Source organism: Oryx dammah, unplaced genomic scaffold (assembly GCF_014754425.2).
Source record: "Oryx dammah isolate SB20612 unplaced genomic scaffold, SCBI_Odam_1.1 HiC_scaffold_2, whole genome shotgun sequence".
NCBI classification, from domain to species: Eukaryota; Metazoa; Chordata; class Mammalia; order Artiodactyla; family Bovidae; genus Oryx; species Oryx dammah.
Window position 1 is genome coordinate 46,335,483 of NW_024070186.1, and position 18,732 is coordinate 46,354,214.

An 18,732-nucleotide genomic window follows, 5' to 3' on the forward strand; every position below is an offset into this window, starting at 1 on the left:
ACACCTTTGATTCTTCCTCTAATGCATTTTATATCCAGCATTTGGCCTCCATTTATAGTATATTAAGTACTATGCTTATTTCCTTGTCACTCTGTCCTGAACTTCTAATGTTGGAGTGCCTCATGGCCCAGTCCTGGGCTTCCTACTTTTCTCTCCTCCCATAGTTTTACATCATCTTTTACAAACCAATTGTACCTACTTTATTTCTCCAGTCTTCGTATCTCCAGTCAGATGTCCAAAAGAAATCTCCCATGTAACAAGGTGCAAAGAATTCTCCATTCCTACCTTCACATCAAATCTTTTCCTCCGTGAATTCAATTCTCCATCTCATGACACTGTCATTCTCTGTTATTCAAACCTTAACATTTTTCCTGGTTTCCTACCTTTTCCTCACCTCCATATCTAATTATTCAGCAAGTTTAGAGGTTCTGCTTCTAAAACATCTCAAATCCATCCACTCTATTTCCTTTCTCTGACAATATTAAGCTACTAATTGCTTATCACAATTACTTTAAGCTGGCATTCTTGCTTCCACCTGTTTTCCATAAATCGGCCAGAATGATAAATTTAAAGCACAGATAATATCGATACCCTGCAGTCTTTCAAAGTTATCCAGTTGTACTTTACCGTAGTTTACAGGAGATCCAACCAGTTCATTCTGAAGGAGATCAACCCTGGGATTTCTTTGGAAGGAATGATGCTAAAGCTGAAACTCCAGTACTTTGGCCACCTCATGAGAAGAGTTGACTCATTGGAAAACACTCTGATGCTAGGAGGGATTGGGGGCAGGAGGAGAAGGAGACGACAGAGGATGAGATGGCTGGATGGCCTCACTGACTCAATGGACGCGAGTCTGAGTGAACTCCGGGAGTTGGTGATGGACAGGGAGGCCTGGCGTGCTGTGATTCTTGGGATCGCAGAGTCAAACACGACTGAGCGACTGAACTGAACTGAACTGACAGGACTTGTATTATCCAGCCCCTTCCCACCTCTATGACCTCATCTCATAGATCTCTTTTAACTCATAGCCCTGCAAGCAACTTATCCTTCTTATTCCTTGACTACACCAAGGTTACCCTGAATGCTCCCCAGGTTCTTCCTCCAAATTTTCCATGGCTGGGGCCTTCCTCATAATTCAGGTCTAAGATCGTATGTTGTTGCTGTTTAATTGCTAAGTTGTGTCTGACTCTTTTGTGACCCCATGGACTGTAGCCTGCCAGGTTCCTCTGTCCATGGGACTTCCCAGGCAAGAATACTGGAGTGGGTTGCCATTTCCTTCTCCAGGGGATCTTCCTGACCCAGGGATTGAACCTGCATCTCCTACACACATCTCCTGCACTGTAAGCAGATTCTTTTACCACTGAGCCATCAGGGAAGCCCAAGATCATACGAGAACTCCTGAATGAGTCTTCCACAATCACCTTAGAGGAGTTATCCCTTACTTTGCCAGTCTCTATCAAAAGCTCCTGTTTTAGTTTTTTTTAATTACTGAAAATTTACAATTATTTATAATTATTTTTCAATTATTTACTTACCCATCTGCTTCTCTCTGGAGAAAGAAAGACACCTCCACATGGGCAGTGAACTGTTTTTCTTTTTAGGACTGTATTTTCAGATCTCAGTAGTAGTAGAAGTTGCCTGGACAATTTTCTCTCTGCCAGCCTACAGAAAATCAGGAAAAGACCTTAAAGTATAACATATTAGTTTTAATTTTTGCATTAAAAATAATGTGGTGAATGGGACAAGAATCAAGGTTCTGAATCAGAATCAGACTAGCACACAGTAGGTGTTCAATAAGAATTTGTTGACTCCTGAATATGCAATTGCTTGCTTATGAAGACAAGGAACTGAAATACTGCCTTTTAGTAAACTGAAGCTATAATTGTGACAAAAGAATAGTTCTAATTTTAAACAACATTCAAACTAAATGACAAATTCTGGCTTGTATTTAAAATATATATATTGCACTGTATCATGACTTACTGGATCATTTATCACATTAGTTGGACTTTGCAATGTTCACTGCTTGAATTCAAACAAAGAGGAATAGTACAGGGGAAATCTGCTTTCCTAACAGTGACCAGTTGCCCTTATTGAACATTCCTGTTTGATTTTCATCACTTTCCATGTCTAGCATCACTTCAGAATGCTGAGATAGCCAAATAAGGGCTGCCCTGTTTAATGACCTCCATTCCCCTTGAAAACAGTCCCTCTCAGCTAGTTAAACTGGAGCATGGCAGTCCTGGCCTCCAACCTGATGAGACGGCTGGTTAATGCCACTTTTCCTAAGCAGAGGTCCATGGTGAGGATACTGATCCCTCTTGGTAGGGGTGGCAGCAATTAATTTTCTCCTTAAAAACAGTAATATATTATTTATTCTCAGCCTCATTCACAAAACATTGTCTGAAAGAAGCCTAAGATTTCCTTTTGCCTCCTAAAGAGGACTTCTAAATAGAGGCATTTTATAAACAGCTGCATGTGCTTTTGGAAAGGAAATTGGAGGAACTGAAAAAAAAAATGAAACATGGAGCTGTATGAATGCCTTTTCTTCTGACAAATTGTGGGTAAACCTGAAGGGGCAGAGAAGACAGCAGTCCTTTCATTATCTGCAAACAAAGCCCAGGGCATGTGGTAGGCCCAGGGCATGTGGTACGGCCCAGGGTGATTTCTCCAAATCAAAGTGAATACTTTAACTCTGGGCTAAAAACAACAACGATAGCAATATAAAATTAAAAACAGTCTTGATAAATTGCAAGGAAAAGCCATTCAATTCGATTAGATTTCTCCTGATTAGGTTCAGCTAAATTGGGCAACAATGTCTTTTGCAGATTGTAAGAGATTTATTTCAGGACTCTCTGTCAACAAAGAATGCAAAATGAGTTCAAGTCAGGTTCCATAAAGATCTGGAGGAAGGAGAACATACAAATCATAATGAATAAAGTAGACACACATTTCCTGAGGTGTCACAACAGTTAATTCTTTGAGCTTTTTTTGCCTTTTTTAAAAAAAAATCTGGACAGGGGGATGCAAGATGCCTTACACCTGCAAGGGAATTGGGTTGTGCTCTGTGTTCTTGAAACTCAGGGAAGACAAAAGCTAATTTGAGCTTCACTGAGGTCTCTGCACATATCAGGACTAAAACATCTAAGGTCTTGGAAAGCCAGAGTTAGAAAGGGCTTTGGGGATCTTCTACTCAATTTATGGATGAGGCCACAGGTCCATGAAGCATTATGTCCCAAAGCTAGAAGTCAAGTCAGTTTTAGGCTTGCATCACTTTCCTCTGTCTATCTCTCTCTTCTTTAACTTGGCAATTCTAAACCTGTTTGAAACTATAGTGGCCAGAAAACAGCTTAGGAAAGAATGTGGGCTAGACTTCATGTTATGTTGGAAACACATCTCCAATTACAAAATGAAAACTATTTAGGAAAAGAGAGTTCAATAGAGGGAACTTCTATTTAGACAAATTTTCATGAGTGTTTCTGTTTTATGTATTAAGAGATTCCTTTATATTTTGGAGGTTTCCAAATAGAGTGAAATCAAACTTTGGTATGATTCAAAGAGGGTGGTTTCAGATGATTTTCATTTCTATTGACTAACTAATTATATATTATCCTGTTCCTCAAACTCCAACCACCCCATTTCTAAGGTCAAATGCCACCTAATTTCTTTCTGCTTCTGTGTGCTCAAAGAGAAGCTGGAGACAATGAGGATTCAGGTATGTAGATATACTTGGTCTAGAATACTTGGACGTGAGTATCTTGATTTGGAAGTTGCCTCTTGAGAAACCTATATGCAGGTCAGGAAGCAACAGTTAGAACTGGACATGGAACAACAGACTGGTTCCAAATAGGAAAAGGAGTACGTCAAGGCTGTATTTTGTCACCCTGTTTATTTAACTTATATGCAGAGTACATCATGAGAAATACTGGGCTGGAAGAAGCACAAGCTGGAATCAAGATTGCTGGGAGAAATATCAATAACCTCAGATATGCAGATGACACCACCCTTATGGCAGAAAGTGAAGAGGAACTAAAAAGCCTCTTGATGAAAGTGAAAGAGGAGAGTGAAAAAGCTGGCTTAAAGCTCAACATTCAGAAAACGAAGATCATGGCATCTGGTCCCATCACTTCATGGGAAATAGATGGGGAAACAGTGGACATGGTGTCAGACTTTATTTTTGGGGGCTCCAAAATCACTGCAGATGGTGACTGCAGCCATGAAATTAAAAAATGCTTACTCCTTGGAAGGAAAGTTATGACCAACCTAGATAGCATATTCAAAAGCAGAGACATTACTTTGCCAACAAAGGCCTGTCTAGTCAAGGCTATGGTTTTTCCTGTGGTCATGTATGGATGTGAGAGTTGGACTGTGAAGAAAGCTGAGTGCTGAAGAACTGATGCTTTTGAACTGTGGTGTTGGATAAGACTCTTGAGAGTGCCTTGGACTGCAAGGAGATTCAACCAGTCTGTTCTAAAGGAGATCAGTCCTGGGTGTTCTTTGGAAGGAATGATGCTAAAGCTGAAGCTCCAGTACTTTGGCCACCTCATGAGAAGAGCTGACTCATTGGAAAAGACTCTGATGCTGGGAGGGACTGGGGGCAGGAGGAGAAGGAGACGACAGAGGATGAGATGGCTGGATGGCATCACTCACTCGATGGACATGAGTTTGAGTGAACTCCGGGAGTTGGTGATGGACAGGGAGGCCTGGCGTGCTGCAGTTCATGGGGTTGCAAAGAGTCGGACACGACTGAGCGACTGAACTGAACTGAACCGAGGAAACTATTTTAACTCTTGAATCAAATTATTTCATTGGTCTTCTAAACACATGAGGACCCCTCTCAAACATCCTCTAAGTGTGTTCGTTGCTCAGTCGTGTTTGATTCTTTGAAACCCCACTGACTCTAGCCCACCAGGCTCCTCTGTCCATGGAATTCTCCAGGCAAGCATACTAGAGTAGGTAACCACTCCCTTCTCCTGGAGATCTTCCTGACCCAGGGAACAAACTTGGTCTCTTGTATTGCAGGCAGATTCTTTACCATATGCGCCACCACCATCATTGACACCAACTGGGAAAAATGAAACTCCTCTTTTTTCCCCACTAACTCATATTCTACCCTTCTTGTAAGAAAAAGGAAAAAAAAAAAATAACTCTCTTTATGAGAAAACAACCTGTTTGCACAAAAAATACTACATTGATTATAATAGTGAACCTGGAAGAAATCTTCATATCCAATAATAAGGTAGTGATTAAGTAAATTGTGGCACATAACCTACATAAAGTATTGTGCAAAGACCAAAAATTATAATGGAAACTACAGTAGTATGGAAATGCTTATTTAATAATTATACATTGAGTAGTTACTATATCCCAGGACTCTCCTAGACAGTGAAAATAAAGGAATACCACAAATAGCTTGCAGGGAGGGTAGTAAGGAAGTCAGACATAAACAAAGCATTTTAGGAAGAAAGTGAGACAGAAAGGAAGGGGGCAGGGCACGACCATTAAAAGAATGCACAACCATTAAGAACAACAGGATACAACAAAAACCAGTTAGAATATACAAGGCCCAAGATGGTGAAAGACTCGACTCCCAGCAGACCTTGAGCCTTATTATACACTCATTGTAATACATTAGCATATGCTAAATGTCATACCCACAGATGCCATGACAGTTCCAAGGTTGACCTTGAAAGGCCAAAAAGTGGGTGGTGCCCCAAACCCTGGGAATCCCCACCCCTTCTCCAAAGTAGTTAGAATGCTCCTCCCACTCTTTACTTTAGCCTATGAAGTTATCCAATCCGCAGAAACTAACCACCCCCTCACCTCAGGGTCCTCTCATCTTTTGAGATGGGCTGCAATCTGTCTATGGAATATGTACCTCCCAGGGCCACTCTCACCTCCTGAGATGGGCCACATTCTGTTCCTAGAGTGTGTATTTCTCTAAAAAAAACCAGCTTTCACTTTACTATGGCTTGCTTTTGAATTCTTTCCTGTGCAAAGCCAAGGATCCTCACTTGGCGGCCAGTGATAGGGATTCACTGGAGACCTGGAACATGACTATACTCTCACACCCCATTTTTCTGACAACAAAAGAACAGTGAGGATGGAGGCCTGGAGGGGTGTTCTGAGAGCTGAGAGCCATACAATGCGGCTGAAATAAAAGGGTGGGATGGAGATAAACCTGAAGAGGAAAGGGCCAGATTGAGGGATGCTTTAGGATTTATTCTATAGATGAAGAGATATCATTGTAGTTTTAGCAGGATAAAATACATCACTATTATAGTATTCATGCAATCATTTGATTGTTCATTTGTTAATTCAAGGACCAGTTATTGAGTGTATATTTACTGTGACAGGCCCAGGTACCATAAAGATGAATAAGACAAAAATCTCTACTTCTGAGAGTCTAACCCAGGAATGGGACATTCATATAAGAAAGTCATTATAACATAGTGTGATAAGCACTTCAAACGAGTCATCTGAAAGGTAGTGGGGAAGCACAAAAACAAACACTTTGATGAGGAGGGAGTGCATGAATGGTCCAGGTAGTCCTATGTAGGGAAGGAAAATCTTTTCCTTCTTCCCATCCAAGATTTATTGGCTGAGACTCTGCAAACTAGACTGACAAAAGAACAGCTTAACAAGAGAAAAACAAGCAAAAATCTATCAGTGCATGCATTGCACACATACATGGGGGCAGTCAGTGATGAATAACTCAAAGGGGTGTTTAGAACTTGTGCTTCATAGCATCTTGCCAAAAAATTAATAGATTTTGTTTTTAGAAAAGTGACTAGACAAAGGGAAAAGACTTTGAGTTTCTAGGGCAGTAAATTGTGGAAGGTAAATATATGGAGGAATTAATGGAACATAAAGGCTAACCAGTAAGGTCTGTGAAGTAGATATCTCTGGGGTAATTACTTCTTCCTGGTAGAGAAGGGAGTGGGGAACACCTTTACAAATTTATGTCTTTTAGGCAAATAGGGAGAGGGCACAGGGCTTTTCTTGTATCTATTTCTTCTCAGTTTCCTTCAGCTCTAAATAATACTTGTGTCAAAATGGCATATTTTGAGGTGGCATATTCTGCTACCTTTCACTTAGCAGAGAACAAGTATCAGTCACGGAAACAAAAGCACATTAAGAATTCCAACAGAGAAAATTTAATATTAGAAATTAGTTAGTCAGGTCTTGGAGAACTGAAAATGCAAAAAGGGAACACTGAGGTTTCATAGAGACAACAACTTCAGGAAGCAACTACCACCTCCTAGGTCTGAGCAAACCAAGGAAAGGGATCAGAGTTATTAGAATTTAGAATCTGAATGAAATACTACGCACAGGTGGGACCCAGGCCGTGGAGGAGGAGATATGGCTGGCTGGTGCTGGTGTTTCTGAGGAAGGTAGGATGAAGATGGTTCTTCTAGGGATGGAAACAACTGCTGTTGTCAAAATAAAGGTCACTGCTGGGTGACTTTACAGAAACAGCAAGCAAATAGGAAGGAACTAGTCCCTTCAACTTCCTCATGCCTTCCCATCTCCCTGTCTCCCTTTAGTGCCCCCTATTGACAGAAACCAACAGGAATTCTGATGGCTAAAAAGGAAGCTGGTTTGCACAGCTCTAACCTGAGAAAGGTGGGTTTGGCACTGACAGAAAATAGCTTAATCTCCGGAGTGTATCTTATAAAATGAGGAGGCAGGCTTAAAAGGAAAGTATTTCAGGCAAAAGGAAACCACATGTGCAAAGGCATGATGCCATCAAAGTGCTCTGTGCCCTTAGGAATAACAAGTATGAAATCAGTTGTAGCTTGAATGCAAAATGCATTGATAAAGTATCAGGCAGAGCAACTGGAATGATAGAAAGGGATCTTGTTCTGAAGAGCAGGGAATCCTATGCTAAGAAGCAAAGGAAAATATTATTTTTAATATCTCTTGAATTTTTCAGTAGTTTATGTTTTTCTCACCCTCATTGCCATTAAGAGTATACCTTGAATCTAGGCTTATTGTTCTAGGAAAGGAGGAGTATTTGATACAGCAGAGAACAAAGAGGTCACTGCCTAGATTTTTGAATTTCAAAATAGTTTTTTAATTACCTAGGGAGATAAAGTCCGTGTAGTCAAAGCTATGGTTTTTCCAGTAGTAATGTACAGATGTGAGAGTTGGACCATAAAGAAAGCTGAGCACAGAAGAACTGATGCTTTTGAACTGGTGTTGGAGAAGATTCTTGAGAGTCCCTTGGATTACAAGGATATGAAACCAATCCTAAAGGAAAAAGTCCTGAAATATTCATTGGAAGGACTGATGCTGAAGCTGAAATTCCAATATTTTGGCCACCTGATGTGAAGAACTGACTCACTGGAAGACTGTGATGCTGGGCAAGATTGAAGGCAAGAGAAGAAGGGGATGACAGAAAATGAGAAGGTTGGTTGGCATCACTGACTCAATGGACATGAGTTTGAGCAAGCTCCAGGAGTTGGTGATGGACAGGGAAGCATGGTGTGCTGTAGTCCATGGGGTTGCAAAGAGTCAGACTTGATTGAACTCCTGAACTGACTGACTAACTGAGGGAGATAAAATAGCCCGAGGGTAAGATCTTTTGATTTGCAAAAATTTGGCTTTTTGAAATAGAAAATATTGACTCTTTGTGACTCCATGGACTGTAGCCCACCAGGCTCCTCTGTCGGCAGAATTCTCCAGGCAAGTATGCTGAAGTTGGTTGCCATTTTCTTCTCCAAGGGATCTTCCTGATCCAGAGACTGAACCCAGGTCTTCTGCATTGCAGGCAGATCCTTTACCATTTGAGCCGCTGGGGAAGCACACAAAAGAGCCAATAAACCATAGTTTATTCTAAGATGCCACAGAGCAGGAATACATTGGATAGTATACAAAGCAAGTTCCTATTCTACAGGACGAAAAGGTCTTCTGCAGCTGAGGGAGGAACCACCCACAAATTCAGATTCAGATTCCAGTGTTCTGGGTTCCTTCCTTGCCCCTCACCTCTGGGTCAGACCTGGGCAGGGCAGGGCAGGGAAGGGCATGTGTGTATGTGTGAACTTTTTGAAGACCTTCTGTGACAAATCACAGAACAAAAAGTTTATTCCTCAGTTCTTCAGTTGCACCTATTCAAACTGTCTGCTCCTCAGAGAAGCCCTGTGTTGACATGGGTCTGCGATGATAACTTGAGTTGGGTTTTGGATACTGTCATCACCAAACACTGACTCAAAGGACATGAATTTGAGCAAACTCTGGGAGATAGTGGAAGACGGAGGATCCTGGCATGCTATAGCCCATGGGGTTACAAAGAGTCAGATATCTTAGTGACTGAATGACAAGAACAAATCACCAAAAAATATGATGCATTATTATTATTTTTTTTTGGTTTTGAGTGTTATAAAAAATAGTATCATTCTCTATGTATGGACCTTGATTCTTCCATATTGTTTGATGTAGCTATAGTTCATTCTACATGTAAAACATTTACACTTAAACATAATGCATTATGAGAATGTTCTATAATTTACTAATGCATTTTCTGGTCAGTAGATGTTTGTGTTGTTTCTCATTTGTACTGTTATGAAGAGTGAGGCAATGAACAAGCCATTGATTTCATTAGGATATTATCAGGGATGGAATTGTACAGTTATGTGATTATTCAATTTTATAAAATAATGTTAATAGTTTTTCAAGTTGGTTTTACCAATTTGAAATCTCAGAAGAATTTGTAAGAGTTTCTGATTACTGCCTCCTTTTCAATACCTGGTATTGCTTGACTTCCTAATTTTGTCAATTCAGCAGATGTAAAGTATTATCTCATTATTATCTTAATTTGCACTTTAAAATTTATTAAAAAGGCTGGACATCTTTCCTGTCTAAAATACAGGAGACCTGGGTTACATCCCTGGGTCAGGAATATCCCTGGGAGAAGGGAATGGCAACTCACTTCAGTATTTTTGTCTGGAGAATTCCATGGGCAGAGGAACCTGGTGGGCTACAGTCCATGGAGTGGCAAAGAGTTGTACACGACTAATGGACTTACACTTGTCTTTCCATATGTCAATTTGTCATTAAGGATTTCTCTACTATGACATTTTTTTATATGTTCTTTGCTTTTTCTGCCAAGTCACTTGTCTTGCGATATTGATTGGTAGGAGATCTTGAGATATCCTGGATTCTAATCCATTGTGGTTGTAGTTGTTGCAAACTTCCCCTATTCTACTTTGTGATTTGAGTTTTCACTTTCTAAATGGTCTCTTGTGAGAAATCAATTGTTCTTAATTTTAATGCAGCCTTATGATTCGTTACTTTAATGGTTAGAATTTTATCTTAAGAAATTCTTCTCTACCTTGAGGTTATAAAATTTCAAAAAATTTTCTCCTAAAGGACAAAATAATGTGAAGTCAAGTGGGCCTTAGAAAGCATCACTATGAACAAAGCTAGTGGAGGTGATGGAATTCCAGCTGAGCTGTTTCAAATCCTGAAAGATGATGCTGTGAAAGTGCTGCACTCAATATGCAAGCAAATTTGGAAAACTCAGCAGTGGCCACAGGACTGGAAAAGGTCAGTTTTCATTCCAATCCCAAAGAAAGGCAATGCCAAAGAATGCTCAAAGTACCTCACAATCGCACTCATCTCACATGCTAGTAAAGTAATGCTCAAAATTCTCCAAGCCAGGCTTCAGCAATATGTGAACCGTGAACTCCCTGATATTCAAGCTGGTTTTAGAAAAGGCAGAGGAACCAGAGATCAAATTGCCAACATACGCTGGATCATGGAAAAAGCAAGAGAGTTACAAAAAAACATCTATTTCTGCTTTATTGACTATGCCAAAGCCTTTGACTGTGTGGATCACAATAAACTGTGGAAAATTCTGAAAGAGATGGGCACACCAGACCACCTGACCTGCCTCTTGAGAAATCTGTATGCAGGTCAGGAAGCAACAGTTAGAACTGGACATGTCACAACAGACTGGTTCCAAATAGGAAAAGAAGTACGTCAAGGCTGTATATTGTCACCCTGCTTATTTAACTTATATGCAGAGTACATCATGAGAAATGCTGGACTGGAAGAAACACAAGCTGGAATCAAGATTGCTGGGAGAAATATCAATAACCTCTGATATGCAGATGACAACACCCTTATGGCAGAAAGTGAAGAGGAGCTGAAAGGCCTCTTGATGAAAGTGAAAGAGGAGAGCGAAAAAGTTGGCTTAAAGCTCAACATTCAGAAAACTAAGATCATGGCATCTGGTCCCATCACTTCATGGGAAATAGATGGGGAAACAGTAAAAACAGTGTCAGACTTTATTTTTGGGGGCTGCAAAATCACTGCAGATGGTGACTGCAGCCATGAAATTAAAAGACACTTACTTCTTGGAAGAAAAGTTATGACCAACCTAGATAGCATATTCAAAAGCAGAGACATTACTTTGCCGACTAAGGTCCGTCTAGTCAAGGCTACGGTTTTTCCTGTGGTCATGTATGGATGTGAGAGTTGGACTGTGAAGAAGGCTGAGCGCCGAAGAATTGATGCTTTTGAACTGTGGTGTTGGAGAAGACTCTTGAGAGTCTCTTGGACTGCAAGGAGATCCAACCAGTTCATTCTGAAGGAGATCCACCCTGGGATTTCTTTGGAAGGAATGATGCTAAAGCTGAAACTCCAGTACTTTGGCCACCTCATGCAAAGAGTTGACTCATTGGAAAAAACTCTGATGCTGGGAGGGATTGGGGGCAGGAGGAGAAGGGGACGACCGAGGATGAGATGGCTGGATGTCATCACGGACTTGATGGACGTGAGTCTGAGTGAACTCCGGGAGATGGTGATGGACAGGGAGGCCTGGCGTGCTGCAGTTCATGGGGTTGCAAAGAGTCGGACACGACTGAGTGACTGAACTGAACTGAACTGAATGTTGGCTTTCACTTTACATCCCTGATCCACTTGTAATGGATACACCAGATGATGTGAGGTAGGGATTCAATTTTACTCTTTCCATATAGATAACCAGCCATTCCATTGACTAAATAATCTGTCATGCAATGCCATGCATCATTTCAGTTCAGTTCAGTCACTCAGTTGTGTCTGACTCTTTGCAACCCCATGGGCTGCAGCATGCAAGGCCTCCCTGTCTATCACCAACTCCTGGAGCTTACTCAAACTCATGTCCATTGAGTTGGTGATGCCATCCAACCATCTCATCCTCTGTCATCTCTTTCTCCTCCCACCTTCAATCTTTCCCAGAATCAGGGTCTTTTCAAATGAGTCAGTTCTTCACATCAGGTGGCCAAAATATTGGAGTTTCAGCTTCAGCATCAGTCCTTCCAATGAATATTCAGGACTGATTTCCTTTAGAATGGACTGGTTGGATCTCCTTGCAGTCCAAGGGACTCTCAAGAATCTTCTCCAACACCACAGTTCAAAAGTGTCATTCTTTGGTGCTCAGCTTTCTCACAGTCCAACTCTCACATCCATACATGACTACTAGAGAAACCATAGCCTTGACTAGATGGACTTTTGTTGGCAAAGTAATGTCTCTGCTTTTAAATATGCTATCTAGGTTGGTCACAGCTTTTCTTCCAAGGAGCAAGCGTCTTTTAATTTCATGGCTGCAATCACCATCTGCAGTGATTTTGGAGCCCAGAAAAATAAATTCAGCCACCGTTTCCACTGTTTCCCCATCTATTTCCCATGAAGTGATGGGACCAGATGCCAAGATCTTAGTTTTTTGAATGTTGAGTTTTAAGCCAACTTTTTCACTCTCCTCTTTCACTTTCATCAAGAGGCTCTTTAGTTCTTCCTTGCTTTCTGCCATAACGGTGGTGTCATCTGCATATCTGAGGTTATTGATATTTCATCTGGCAATCTTGATTCCAGCTTGTGCTTCCTCCAGCCCAGCGTTTCTCATGAGGTACTCTGCATATAAGTTAAATAAGCAGGGTGACAGTATACAGCCTTGACATACTCCTTTCCCTATTTGGAACCAGTCCGTTGTTCCATGTCCAGTTCTAACTGTTGCTTCCTGACCTGCATACAGATTTCTCAAGAGGCAGGTCAGATGGTCTCGTATTCCCATCTCTTTAAGAATTTTCCACAGTTTGTTGTGATACACACAATCAAAGGCTTTGGCATAGTCAATAAAACAGAAGTAGATGGTTTTCTACAACTCTCTTGCTTTTTCGATGATCCAATGGATGTTGGCAATTTGATCTCTGGTTCCTCTGCCTTTTCTAAATCCAACTTGAACATCTGGAAGTTCACAGTTCACATACTATTGAAGCCTGGCTTGGAGAATTTTGAGCATTACTTGGCTAGAGTGTGAGATGAGTGCAATTGTTTGGTAGTTTGGACATTCTTTGACATTGCCTTTCTTTGGGACTGGAATGAAAACTGACCATGCATGTCCATATATGAATGTTCCATAACTATTTTAGATTTTTAACAAGTCTTGATGAAAGTGAAAGTGTTAGTCGCCCAGTAATATCTGACTCTTTGCAACCCTCTGGACTATAGACCACCAGGGTCCTCTGTCCATGGAATTCTCCAGGCAGGAATACTGCAGTGGGTTGCAATTCCCTTCTCCAGGGGATCTTCCCAACCCAAGAATTGAACCCAGGTCTCCTGCATTGCAGGCAAATTCTTATACTGTTTTAGCCACCACGGAAACTATGCAATGCCATGCATGTCCGTATATCAATGTTCTGTAACTATTTTAGATTTTTAACAAGTCTTGGTATGTTTTATGAAAAAATCTCCCACTGATCTTTAAGAGTAATTTGGCTATTCTCGGTCCTTTTCTTTTCTATATACATTTTAGAATCAATTTGTCAATTTTTAAGAAATTTTCTATTTAGATTTTTACTGCAATTGCATTACATTTATTCAATCTCTCCCACTCCATTCTAGCTTTAATCTCTAGGACTCCACTAAAACTGATCTTGTCAAAATCTTCAGAAGTCTCCACATTGCCAAATCAAATGGATTTGTCTTCACTCTCACTTTACTTGACCTATTAACTGCATTCATAAGAACTGTCTCCTTTTTGACTCAATTTGTGCTCTGGACTTCAGAAACATCACATTGTCCTGGTTTTCTTCCTAAACCATTGAACTAGTCTCAGTTTTTATAGCTGGCTCTTTCTCCTCTGCCTGAAATCTGAAAGTTGGACTGTTGCCGGATCTAATTTTCTATTCTCTCTTCTTCATTTTCTTCTGGTTCCATGGCTTTAAATGTTACTATCTGTTGATGTCTCCCAGATATGTAATTTACCTAAGCTTCAGACTTGTGTATCCAATTGCCGACATTTCCAGTTGAATTCCAAATAGGCATTACAAACTAAATATGTTTCTTTCTCAGTCTAAGTATATACTCCCATCATATACTCAATTGCTTAACCCCCAAAACAGAGATCTCAATCATTCTAGATTCTCCCTTTCCCTCATTCTCTTTATCTAATCCATTGGGAAGTTTGTAGGTGCTACTTCCATCTAGTCCATTTCCACTGCCATATTTGAGTCTAAGTCACCGTCCTCTCTTGGTTTGACTACTGTGATTGGATACTAATGGGTCTATCTTGTGCTCTTGCCTCACCGTAATTCACTCTCCACTAAACAACCAGAGTAGCCTGAGTAACGACAGGATATGTACTACCTCTGGTTAAAATCTTCCAAAGGCTTCTTGTTGCACTTAGAATAAAATATTAAGCTCCTCACCATGGCCTACAGGCCCTACTAAGCTGACTCCTGCCTATCTCCTGGGCCTCTGCTGACAAATCCCATTCCCATTGGCCATCTTTTGCTTCCTTGAATATGTTAAGCTGGCTCCCATGCTAGGGCTTTTGCATGTGTTCCTCCAGAGCCTTCAGCTCATTTGGATGGCTTATATTAATACCTCCTTTAACATTCTTCTATCAGTTCAAACATCCTCAGAGGGGACTTCCCTGAACCCAAAAGGTCTGGAATTATTTTGTTTATTTATTGATTTACTTATTTATTCCCAATTAGAATTAAGTTCTTTGAGGACTGGGGCCTTAGCTGTCTTGTTCATAACCATATCCCAGCACCTGGAACAGTGCTGGGCACAATAGGAAATGTTCAACAAATATTTACTGAATGGATAAAAACTTCTCCCAGTGGATAAGGAAAGAGGACAGATGACTGAGGCTTATTAAGCATCTTACTTTTTTTCCCCAACCACTTGGTATAGAAAGAAACAAAGCAAAATAAACACAACTGATGTGTTAGGGAATAAGTGTTAATGGTATTTCCTTCCTTCTAATATTGTTGTTATGCTATTTGGGTAATAAATTCAAATTAGTAAAGCAAATTAACTTCTTTGAATTTACATATTCTCGTAATGAAATGGATAATAGTCAGCTTAGGAAAACAATTTATATTTATGACTTTGGAAGAAGAAGTGAAACCTCTAAGAAGGTGTTCAACTTTACTGACAATCCAGCTTATGTCCAAAATACTGAGCCTAATATTTGTTTCAAAATCTTAAATAGAACCTTATTGCTAAGAATGTAACTCCTATTTTTCATGTCTAGTCTATTTTAGAGAAGGAGAGGTTTTAAACAACTCTCAATATATTATTTTTCTCTCAGCTTTAATTATTGTCTCAGTAAAATTTGAGTCAGATATATAACTGGAAGTGTACTATGACTAATATAATATTTTGTTTAATAGATAGACTATGCTGGAATAGTCAGTAAATGATAACAAACAGGTACTTGTATTTTTTTTACTTATTTAACAAATCTATACATAAAGCTTAGTATGTGCCCAGCACTGTTCTAAGGATTTTGAAATATGTACATGTTTAATTCAGTTCTTATAAAAACCTTACAATCAGGTACTATTAACATCCTCATGTTATATGTGGAAACTGATATATAGAGAGGTTAAGCAGCATTCCCAAGGCTCACAGAAGTAGTAGGAAATGCAAAAGCTGGGATTAAAATCCAGGCTATTCTTGGTACTGTGTATTTACTACAACTCAATGTAATAGTGATTGAGAGTTGGTTAAGTAAATAAAAATATGTTTTCTTTGTCCAGCTGAAATAATTTTGTGTTGAATATCTGCTTGTTTTGAATACAAGAAGAGCTAGTAAGACAGGCAGACTGCTTAAGTTTCATTTACCACACATGGCATTCTGAAAGAAATCACTATTGTCTCTATGGTCAGGGTCACTACGGAGTACACTGTAACTTGTGCAGTGTACAGCTCCAGAGGGCACTACCCACATAGGTTCTACGTGAGTGGCACCCTTTAGCCCTGTTCAAGGTACAACCATCCATGGTGGAACTGCCAGTGGTCTAAAGACTTATTGGCAATCTCAGAGCATAACTTCCAAGCAAGAGACCCTTCTCTCTACATAATCCAGTTTTAGTTTTACATTCATGAAAATTTATTACTGATACAGTATATTAAAATGCCAGTCTGTGTACTGGATAATTGTCATGTCTCTTCCATTTTCAACTTACCAGAAATAAAGACACACTTAAGCGTCTCCATATATGGTACACTATAGAAACCCTTTTCTTTTTTTTCTCTATGAAATGTTAGGATTTTAAATGCCTTTCCTAAATTTTGGAAATAGTAACAAATCTAAGCCAAGATTTCTTGAAAAGGCCAAATCCATTTCATAGTCCATTTGCCTTTAGATACTTCTGATAACAGCTTATTTAATCCTTAGTTTAGTCAACTGGCAATCATCTGGTTGGGTACTCTTGGCCCACTGAACTTAACTCCAAAAAGTGGGTATTGTCATTGCCAGAATGGGCAGAGCTGGAGGAGTCATGGGTACATGGGGTCTGAGTGGTTATCTGGCCTAATTTTTCCCTAGATGAAGAACCTGAGGCCTGGAAAGTTGATAGCAGTCCAAGTGTACACAGCTGCTTGGTGGCAGGAGTAAGACTTGAATCTGAGATTCTAAACTCTTACTTTTTGGCCTTTTCTGTTACATCTCACTATATTCTATACCCTGTAGAAAACACAGACATTATTTTGTATAAATACTTCAAACCACTATGTTCCAACTTTACTATTTGACCTTGTCCACATTCACTGCTACAATCAGTACAGTTCTTTGAGCATTAAATGTGATCCATTCCATTATTAAGAAAGGAAAAATCCATTACTAGTTCAGAAATATAGACTGGTGGTTTACTGGCCAGGTGTCAGGGCTCCACCATCAATTGTGTGAATTACTTAAGTGGGCAGTTAACTTCTATGGGCTTCTTCCAACTATGAAGAGAGGGCTGGAAAAGCGGCCTGCCATGTACTTTCCAGCTCTTACACTTTGTGTTTCTTTGAACTACCATTGTGATTCCCAACTATCTTGTTCTTAAGGTGCATTTGGAATATATAACACTCTCTTTAGGTCTCAATTAAATGAGATCATGTTTTTTAGTAGTCTAGTATTTTCCTACTTTATTTTTCACATGTCACTTAGCACCTTACACTTAGTACTTTACACTGTGTATACAGTGACCTGTCATTCTGTTGTGCCTAGTCTAGTCTTTGTTTTTGTTTTGGTTGGGAAAGAATTGTTGCTAAAAGGAGATATGGAGGAAATCTCCCAGGTGGAGTCTTTAGCATGGCAGGGACCTGCCAAGGGTTGCCATGCTCAGGAGCACAAGACTAGTTAAACCAGGGGTTGTTGCCTGGTCCACAGGGAACTCTTGAGGGGGCCTAGTTTGAGAACTTAGCCCAAAGTAAATGCTCAGAACTAGACAATAACCAATGGATCCAAACATATCCTTTCTTAGAGTCTTTGAATGGAGACAAAAAGTAGGTTACGGGCAGGAGAGAACAACAGAGATCCAGAAGGATGTGATTCAAAGTCTCAAAACAAGCGTTGATGTAGTAGAAACCATGAAGTGGGGAAAACTGAGTCAGAAAGAAAGATAAATAAATGAAGATAGACAGTAGCTGAGTCACAATAGTGGACTCACTAGAGCAAGGATAAATAAGCCTGAGGCAATGATCAGATGACCAGAGTTCTTGTATCATGAGGGTGTCAGAAGTTCTTGCTGCGCACTGTACTACATTCTGGTTCTCTGTGAGACCTGGCCAGCTAAAAGTTGCTTTTTTATAGCTCCATAGTGCCGCATCTATTGTTCTAGTAATTTCCGTCTCCTGAAGTATCTCAAGTAGGCCTCTGCATCTTGCCACTTGAAAAAACCTGAATACTATGGTATCTTTGTCAAATCCACGTCCCAGGCTCTTGGAGTGCCTGCAGGCTGCTTTGTGCCATCATGCAGGCAGCTTTCTGGAGAGTCTGCTGAATCAAGCTTTGAGATGTATGGAACTACTTTGGGAGTGATCAAGTCCAAGTTAGCTGGTGAAAGAGTAGTTCTGTATAAGGATCAAGGTGTGTTTAAAGTTATCTGATAAGTCCTGGGCTGGAGCAGAGCGGAGCCTTGTGAGTAGATGAAGGATGACTGGTTTATGTAGCAAGATTACCAGGAAGGGCCCCTACCCCAAATATTCTGCCTCCAATTTGCCATACTGCCTGAAATTTCACTGAGAGATTAACTCCTTCTGATGGAAGTCAAAATCTCTCCAAATACTTACTTATAAAGTACTTTATAAAGTTCAGAGATAGGATTAACACTTAAAGTTATTACCAGCCCTTCACATCCCAGTGAGCATTCATTCAGCAAACCCATTCCTTGCAGTTTATTCTCTTAAGGGGCTGAAGAAATTGGAGTTCTGATGGTGTCAGGTCATGGGAGGTAGAGAGGG

The 18,732-nt window shown here is 40.2% G+C and overlaps 1 long non-coding RNA gene across 1 annotated transcript in view; it reads right to left on the minus strand.

The window, feature by feature from the left end:
- Positions 1-1,537: 1,537 nt before the first annotated feature.
- The window catches only part of LOC120868688, a 43,835-nt gene continuing 26,640 nt past the window's right edge, over positions 1,538-18,732 (minus strand). Inside the window, exon 3 of the long non-coding RNA XR_005722280.1 lies at positions 1,538-1,662. This is a non-coding gene — a long non-coding RNA (uncharacterized LOC120868688). The remainder of the gene's footprint in view (positions 1,663-18,732) is intronic.